The 9,426-nt window shown below is 46.9% G+C and overlaps 2 pseudogenes; both read left to right on the plus strand.

The window, feature by feature from the left end:
* Nucleotides 1–4,361: 4,361 nt before the first annotated feature.
* On the plus strand, nt 4,362–4,593 carry LOC139275399 (U2 spliceosomal RNA; annotated as a pseudogene).
* Nucleotides 4,594–5,464: 871 nt separating this feature from the next.
* Nucleotides 5,465–5,702, plus strand: LOC139275391 (U2 spliceosomal RNA; annotated as a pseudogene).
* Nucleotides 5,703–9,426: the final 3,724 nt, after the last annotated feature.

Genomic DNA, 9,426 nt, shown 5'->3' on the forward strand with positions numbered 1-9,426 from the left:
GCAAGATGTGGAGAGAAGGAGAAACATCATGCATCACAGGGGTCCATGAGACATATGCAAAGGAAGCCGTAGGAAGCAGTAGTAGCGGAGCTCAATGCCTTCGAGTGTAGCTCCAAGAACATGGATGTTGTGCAGGAAGAAGTTTAATGATCTGACATGAGTTGTCAACGTGAGTGAGTTCAATCTTCAAATGGCATATCTTACCAACCTCACCACTGGCCTCATTCACTGCTCAATTCACTACACCCACATACCAGCAATCTCTATCAATCAGTACTCAACCCGTCAATTCATAAGGTTTATTTACTTCACCCTCACAGACTAAATACTGTGGCAAGCCTCGCACCCACAACCATGACAGTCACAATACACAAACATATTGGAAGACAGTCATTGACACACTTCCTTCTTTCTTGCAGGACAAGATAGCACATAACAGGAGGCAAAAGGAAGGAACTGAAGGAGGACAAGTGCACCTGCACATTTTAATCAAAGTGCTGTCCATCATGGAAAGGAACATCGCTGAGGCCCAACCACTGGCAGCATTGGCTCTGAATGGTCCCCGTGGATTGGAAGGTAGAAAATGTAACCCTGCTATTCAAGAAAGGAGGAGAGAGGGAAAATGGGGATCTATAGACCAATTAGCCTGACATCATAGTAGCGAAAATGCGAGAATCTATTATTAGGGCCGTGGAAACCGGGCACTTAGAAAATCATAATATGACTAAGAGTCAACATGGATTTATGAAAGGTAAATTATGTTTGACAAATATGTTACAGTTGTTTGAGGTTGTAACTAGTAGAGGAGATAATGAGGAACCAGTGGATGTTGTATATTTGGATTTTCAGAACATATTCAATAAGGTGCAAAAAAGGAGGTTATTACAAAAAATTAGGGCTCATGGGATTGGGAGTAATATATAATAGCATGTATTGAGGATTGCTTAACAGACAGAAAACAGGGAGTAGGAATAAACGTGTCATTTTCAGGTTAGCAGGCTGTAACTAGTAAGGTACCACAATGATCAGTACTTGGGCCTCAGCTATTTACAATCTATATCAATGACTTAGATGAGGGGACCGAGTGTAAGGTATCTAAGTTTGCTGATGATACAAAGCTAGGTGGGAAAGTAAGTTGTGAGGAAGATACAAAGAGGCTATAAAGGAATATGGACAGGTTGTGAGTGGGCAAGAACAGGGCAGATGGACTATAATGTGGAGAAATGTGAAGTTATACACTTTGGTAGACTTTGTTACAAAATAAAGAATAAAAGTAAAGAAGTCTTCAATTATATAGGGCCTTGATGCGACCACACCTGGAGTACTGTGCACAGTTTTGGTCTCCTTACCTAAGGAATGTTATACTTGCCTTAGAGGGAGTGCAATGGAGGATCAAGAGACTGATTCCTGGGATGTCCCATGAGAAGAGATTGAAAATATTAGGCTTATTATATTCCCTATAATTTAGAAGAATGAGAGGTGATCTGATTGAAATGTAAATTCTTACATGGCTTGACAGGGTAGAGACTGGGAGGATGCAGCTCCTGGCTGGGGAGTCTAGAACCAGGAGTCACAGTCTCAGAATAAGGGGATGGTCAATTAGGACGCTGAGGGGAAATTTTTTCAAGGGATTGTGAATCTTTGGAATTCTCTACCACAGGGGACAGTGGATGCTCAGCCTTTGAGTATATTCAAGATAGAGATCGATAGAATATTGGATAGTGAGGTAATCAAGGGATTTGGGGATAATGCCCGATGGTGGAGTGAAGTTAGATCAGCCATGATTTTCTTAAAGGGTGGAGCAAGCTTGAAAGGGTGAATGGGCTACTCCTGCATCTATTTCTTATGTTCTTTTGAAGGGATCAATGATGAGGGTATCTGCATATCTAATCCTCCTTCTCTCCACTTCTCCCTCATCCCACAATCACTTCTGATTCACAAGCTGCTGATAGTGTAAGCGTGTACTTCTTACTTTCTCCTCTCCTCACCATAACACAACCATTGTCCATTTAACATTTCAGATTTCCAAGCACTGGAACCTTCCCAGCCAGAGAAGGAAGATGAAGACAGTGAAGATGAAGAGACATCAGTTGACCTTACACTTGTAGCCACCAGCTCAGAGACTGAAACTGCGTGTATTTTAGAGGATAGGACAGAGGAGGGATCAACACATGGTGAGACATCAGGCACAAGTGCGCAGGAGCTAGCGCAGGAGGAAAGGATAGCGTAGATGCCAGCTTGCTGGAGGACGGAACACCAGCTCTGCTGCAGAGGAGTCATATGGCCCAGGCTACAAAAGTTGGCTGATGGGTGTACACAACCAAATGCTTGGTCACTGGAAAGCTAGCCAGAAAGTCTGTGCTCAAAGTCAAGGAACATGGAGGAGTCCAGCTCCAACTTGGCACAGGGTTTTGTGTGGAGTTTGGAACCGTTATGTCTTGGATAAAGAGTCAGACTAGATACTGCAAGCTCAAAGTAAGTGTGACCATAGTCCTTTATTACAGACCTCAGAGTGCCTCTCCAGCCTGTGAGGCCTCCTTATATACAGGTGCTTCCAAGGAATTGTGGGATCCCTTGGGACTCCAGGGGATAAGCCCTCTGGTGGTGAGACATGTAATTACAGGTTTACATACATAACAATACTTCCCCTCCCCAAAGTCAATAGTGTAACAATTTACAATGTGAGTCGATCTGGGGCCTTCCTTTCCCTGGTTGATCATCTCGGTACAAATGCTAGTTTTGGTGAGTTGTTTGTTGGGCCTTCGCTGGGCTGCTGTGCAGCTGGCCTTGCTGGACTGCTGGGGGTGGTGAGTCTTGCTGGCTGCTGTGGGTGATGGGTTCTGCTTCGTGGTCAACCGCTGGGTCGGTTGCCACTTGTGTGTGTGTTGGAGGGTCGAAAAAGGTAGAGTCTATTGTGGGTTGTTCTGGATAGTCCGTAAATCTGAGTTTGGTTTGGTCCAAGTGTTTAATGCAGGTGAGTCCATTTGCGAGTTTGACCACAAACACCCTACTCCCCTCTTTGGCCAAAACAGTGCCAGCAATCCACTTGGGATCTTGTCCATAGTTCAACACAAATACAAGATCATTTACTTCAACTTCGCGTGACACATTTGCACGATCATGATATGTATTCTGTTCATGTAGATCAGGGTGGACTAACAAGAGCTTTGTCTTAAGTGCCCTTTTCATGAGCAGTTCAGCGGGAGGAATCCCGGTGAGCGAGTGGGGTCTTGTGCGGTAACTAAACAGGACTCCGCATAAGCGAGTCTTGCAATGAGCCTTCAGTTACCCTTTTCAAGCTCTGCTTGATTATTTGAACTGCTCATTTTGCCTGACTGTTGGACGCTGGTTTAAACTGGGCAGACAGGTTTGACCTCATTGCGGGTCACGAATTCCTTGAATTCAGCACTGGTAAAGCACGGCCCATTGTCACTTACAGGGACATCAGGCAGGCCGTGCATAGGCTTTCAATGGTGGCAGCAGACGTGCTTACCGACATTATCTCACATTCAATCCACTTGGAGTACGCATCTACAACCACTAAAAATATTTTTCCCAAGAATGGGGCTGCATAGTCGACATGAACCCTAGACCATGGTTTGGAGGCCCAAGACCATAAGCTTAGTGGCACCTCCTGGGTGCATTGCTTAACTGTGAACATGTATTACATTTGTGCACGCAGGACTCTAAATCTGCATCGATACCGGGCCACCACACGTGAGATCTGGTTATCGCTTTCATCATTACAATGCCTGGGTGGGTACTGTGAAGATCACTAATGAAAGTGCCCCTGCCCTCTTTTGGCACAACTATCCGATTACCCCATAGAAGGCAGTCTGCCTGTATAGACATTTGATTTTTGCGCTGCTGGTACGGCTTTATTTCTTCCTGCATCTCTAACGGGACACTAGAACAACTCCCGTGGAGCACACAGTTTTTTTTACTAAGGACAGGAAGGGGTCCTGGCTCATCCAGGTTCTCATCTGTCAGGCGGTAACAGGTGATTGCTCACTCTCGAATGCTTCCATTATCATAACTAGAATCTTCAGGTTGTGCCATCTCCACCCTGATGGTGGGCAATGGTAGCCTACTGAGAGCATCGGCACAGCTTTCTGTGCCTGACCTGTGGTGGATGGCCTAGTTGTATGCGGACAACGGGGGTGGGGTGGTATTGCAGTACTTCCAGGAACGGTGCAGTGGCTCTAGGCCTTTTGGCTAAGAGCATTGGCGCAGAGTGATCCTTGACTGGTGCAGGGTGACCTCTGGCGTTTGTGACTTGACAAAGAATTGGAAACGATTGGCTACGAATTTATTAAAAAATAAATTAAAAAAAAAAAAAAAAAAAAAAAAAAAAAACGGGGGTGGGGTGGCCTTTTGGCTAAGATCAAGTGTAGTACCGTTTCTGACCAGCCACCATGACCACCGGGTGGTTTCTCCCTGGTCAGGAAGGTATATGCTTGCATTTTTGGAAACAGGAGGTGGGTGTGGAGGTTTGACCCATCCACCTCCACGGAGGTGTGTGGGGGACCTGACCCATCCACCTCCATGGCACGAACCTGGTATTGCAGTACTTCCAGGAACGGTGCAGTGGCTCTAGGCCTTTTGGCTAAGAGCATTGGCGCAGAGTGATCCTTGGCATGTGCAAGGTGACCTCTGGCGTTTGTGATTTGACAAAGAATTGGAACGATTGGCTACGAATTTAAAAAAAAAAAAAAAACGGGGGTGGGGTGGGGAGGTTTGACCCATCCACCTCCACGGAGGTGTGTGGAGGACCTGACCCATCCACCTCCATGGCACGAACCTGGTATTGCAGTACTTCCAGGAACGGTGCAGTGGCTCTAGGCCTTTTGGCTAAGAGCATTGGCGCAGAGTGATCCTTGGCATGTGCAAGGTGACCTCTGGCGTTTGTGATTTGACAAAGAATTGGAACGATTGGCTACGAATTTAAAAAAAAAAAAAAAAAACGGGGGTGGGGTGGGGTGGCTTGACCCATCCACCTCCACGGAGGTGGGTGGGGTTGCTGACCCATCCACCTCCATGGCACGAACCTGGTATTGCAGTACTTCCAGGAACGGTGCAGTGGCTCTTGGCCTTTTGGCTAAGAGCATTGGCGCAGAGTGATCCTTGATGTGTGCAAGGTGACCTCTGGCGTTTGTGATTTGACAAAGAATTGGAAAGATTGGCTACGAATTTAAAAAAAAAAACGGGAGCGCTTCTCGGAGGTGGGTGGGGTGGATTGACCCATCCACCTCCACGGAGGTGGGTGGGGTTGCTGACCCATCCACCTCCATGGCACGAACCTGGTATTGCAGTACTTCCAGGAACGGTGCAGTGGCTCTTGGCCTTTTGGCTAAGAGCATTGACGCAGAGTGATCCTTGATGTGTGCAAGGTGACCTCTGGCGTTTGTGATTTGACAAAGAATTGGAAAGATTGGCTACAAATTTAATTTAAAAAAAAAACGGGAGCGCTTCTCGGCCTTTTGGCTAAGATCATGCGTAACTGACCTGACAGGGGAGTAACTATGACCCCAAAGTGGTTCTCCCTGGATCAGGAAGGTGGTTCTCCTATGCTTTTTGGAAATAGGAGGTGGGTGGGGTGGATTGACCCATCCATCTCCACGGAGGTGTGTGGGGTTGCTGACCCATCCACCTCCATGGCACGAACCTGGTATTGCAGTACTTCCAGGAACAGTGCAGTGGCTCTCGGTCTTTTGGCTAAGAGCATTGGCGCAGAGTGATCCTTGATGTGTGCAAGGTGACCTCTGGCGTTTGTGATTTGACAAAGAATTGGAAAGATTGGCTACGAATTTTTTAAAAAATTAAAAAAAATAAAACGGGAGCGCTTCTCGGCCTTTTGGCTAAGAGCATTAGCGCAGGGTGATCCTTGATGTGTGCAAGGTGACCTCTGGCGTTTGTGATCTGACAAAGAATTGGAAAGATTGGCTACGAAATTTTTTTTAAAAAAACGGGAGCGCCCATCTCTGGATGCAGGCCGATGCATTCGTATTTATCCCCTTATTTTCAGAAAAGAGGGATATAAGCGGCTTATGGTCGGTTTCCAATTCAAATATGAGCCCAAACAGATATTGATGCATTTTCTTTACCCCGTAAACACACGCTAACGCTTCTTTTTTGATCATACTGTCGACCTTAGTTAGACTTCTGGATGCATAAGCAACCAAATTCCCAAATTCATTAACTTGTTGCAATACACACCCGAACCTGTACGACGACGCATCACATGCTAGTACCAAATGTTTACATGGATCGTACAACAAAAGTAATTTGTTTGAACATAACAGCTTCCTAGCTTTCTCAAAGGCATTTTCTTGGCTTTTACCCCATACCCATTCATCTCCTTTATGCAGTAAAGAGTGCAGGGGTTTAACAACGTGCTAAGACCTGGTAAGAAGTTACCAAAATAGTTCAGGAGTCCTAGAAACGACCGCAGCTCCGTCACATTCTTTGGTCTTGGTGTGTTTTTGATTAGCTCCATCTTCGAATCGGTGGGCCTGATGCCGTCCGCCATGATTCTTCTCCCCAGGAACTACACTTCAGGCACCAGGAAAATGCACTTCGAGCATTTTAGCCTGAGCCCCATACAATTAAGCCCCCACAAGATGTTGTCCTGGAAGACCACGGTGCGCAGGACCGAGTTCCATGTTTCTCTGGAAGATCGCTGCAGCCAACCGAATTCCAAACGGGCATCTGTTGTAGATGAGCAGTCCCTTGTGCGTGTTGATGCAGGTGAGGCCCTTTGAAGACTCCTCCAGCTCCTGCGTCATGTAGGCTGAGGTCAAGTCCAGCTTCATGAACATTTTCACTCCCACCAGCATCGCAAATAGGTTGTCTGCCTTTGTTAGCGGGTATTGATCCTGCAGTGAGAAACGATTGATAGTTATTTTGTAATCACCACAGATTCTGATGGTGCCGTTTCCCTTGAGGACTGGAACAATCGGATTGGCCCACTCATTGAATTCGATTGGAGAAATGATGCCCTCTCGTTGCAACCTGTCCAGCTTGATCTCCACCTTCTCTCTCATCATGTAAGGTACGCTCTCGCCTTGTGATGGATGGGTCGCGCCCCGGAATCAAATGGATCTGCACTTTTGCTCCTTGGAACTTTCCGATGCCTGGTTCGGACAGCGAGGGGAACTTGCTTCGGACCTGGGCATATGAAGTGTTGTCGACGGGCAAAAGCGCTCGGACGTCGTCCCAGTTCCAGCGTATCTTACCCAGCCAGCTCCTGCCGAACAGCATGAGGCCATCGCCTGGTACCACCCAGAGTGGTAAATTGTGCACCGCTCCATCGTAGGAGACCTTTACAGTAATACTGCCAATTACGGGAATCAGTTCCTTTGTGTACATTCTAAGTTTGGTACGAATGGGAGTCAGGACTGGCCCTGAAGTCTTGTTGCACCACAACTTATCAAAAGTCTTTTTACTCATTATGTACCGGATTGCGCCCGTGTCCAGCTCCATGGACAGCAGGAGTCCATTTAATTCAACCTTCAGCATTATCAGGGGATACTTTGTGGTAAATGTGTGCATCCCATATACCTCTGCCTCCTCGGTCTGAGACTCTGGTTCATCATGATCCACCGTGGATCTGTCCTCCTCTGCAACAAGGTGGTTTACAGGATTAGCAGGGTTTGCAGCTCGCCTGCATATACGTTGGAGATGACCCATTGTTCCACAGCCCTTGCAAACGTATCCTTTGATGTGGCATGAATGGAATTGATGATCAGCCCCGCAGCGCCAACAAGGTGTTAATTGCCTTGTATTCACCACCCTTGATGGCGGACTCTGAGTCATCAGCAAACTTGCAACTACAGGCGTGTAAGTCCTGCCATGTACATTTTGATTCGAAAACAGCATTACTTTGTTCACAGTACTTGCAGCAGCACGAGTGTGCTGGGAAATTTGTTTAGTATTATCACTGGTGGAGATAAACGCCTGGGCTATCGCTATGGCTTTACTCAAGGTTGGGGTCTCTAGAGTCAAAAGTTTGTGAAGTATTACTTCATGGCCAATGCCAAGTACAAAGAAGTCCCTGAGCATATGCTCCAAGTGTCCTTCAAATTCACAATGTCCTGCAAGACACCTTAGCTCGACGACGTACCTCGCCACTTCCCGGCCTTCAGACCTCTTGTACGTGTAGAACCAATATCTCGCCATCAGAACGCTTCCTTCGGGTTCAGATGCTCTCGGATCAGTGTGCACAACTCATCGTACAACTTGTCCGTGGGTTTTGCTGGAGTGAGCGGGTTTTTCACGAGGCCATACATTGGTGCCCTGCAAACGGTGAGGAGGATCGCCCTTCGTTTGGCAGCGTTCCCTTCTCCTTCCAACTTGTTGGCCACGAAGTATTGGTCAAGTCGCTCCACGAAGGTTTCCAATCATCTCCCTCCGAAAATTTCTCCAGGCTGCCCACAGTTTTCTGCATTGTTGCATTTGGGATCGTCATCTGTATCTTGTCGCCAGTTATTATGTCTTGGATAACGAGTCAGACTAGATACTGCAAGCTCAAAGTAAGTGTGACCGTAGTCCTTTATTCCAGATCTCACAGTGACTCTCCAGCCTGTGAGGCCTCCTTATATATAGGTGCTCCCAAGGGATTGTGGGATCCCTGGGGACTCCAGGGGATAAGCCCTCTTGTAGTTAGACATGGTAATTATAGGTTTACATACATAACAGCACCCATCCTTTCTGACACAGAATGGGTGGTCACCTCCATCAGCACACTTGATGCAACGTCTGATGGCTAATGTCACAGCTTCCATTGCAGCTCAAACAGTTTCTATTGCAGCACAAAAAGGTTCCATCAAAGGTCTGAGTGCTGCGGTAAAATCTCAGACTACTGCCTTGCAAGCCCAGACTGTTGCCATCATGACTCTGGATACCACTGTTCACAGGGGCTTCCAGCGTGTCAAGGCAGTCCAACAATCTGTTCTCGAATAAATCAGCAGTATTGCTGAGGCGCCACCCGGGAGAGTGGCAGTAGCACCATGGAGCACAAACCTGTTGTCCTCTCTCAATGACAGCATTCCTGCACCCACTCTGCCACTGCCCTTACTGTTGCCTGTCAACCAACCAGCCCAGATTGCTGCAGCCCAGGCCAAAATGATGCAGTCTGAAGACAGGCCCTCTAGGCCCAAAGGCCATCTGCAGTCTCTTCAATTGAAGGTCTGCAGCCTTCCACCACCTATGCCACAGTCACTGGGGAAACACCTCATAGGAGCACTAGGAGAGGCAAAGGCACAAGGAAGTTAGGTACTAAGGGAATGCACAAGGGTGATTAGTTTAATTTTGTATGCATTATTTAATGTGAATTTATAAAATTGGATTTGAATGTGCATTTTCTGGTGTTTTTTATTTTTGTGTTATCGGAAAGAGGACAATGTGATGGTCAGTGATAGAGGAAAG

Source organism: Pristiophorus japonicus, chromosome 10 (assembly GCF_044704955.1).
Source record: "Pristiophorus japonicus isolate sPriJap1 chromosome 10, sPriJap1.hap1, whole genome shotgun sequence".
In the NCBI taxonomy this organism is placed as follows: Eukaryota; Metazoa; Chordata; class Chondrichthyes; family Pristiophoridae; genus Pristiophorus; species Pristiophorus japonicus.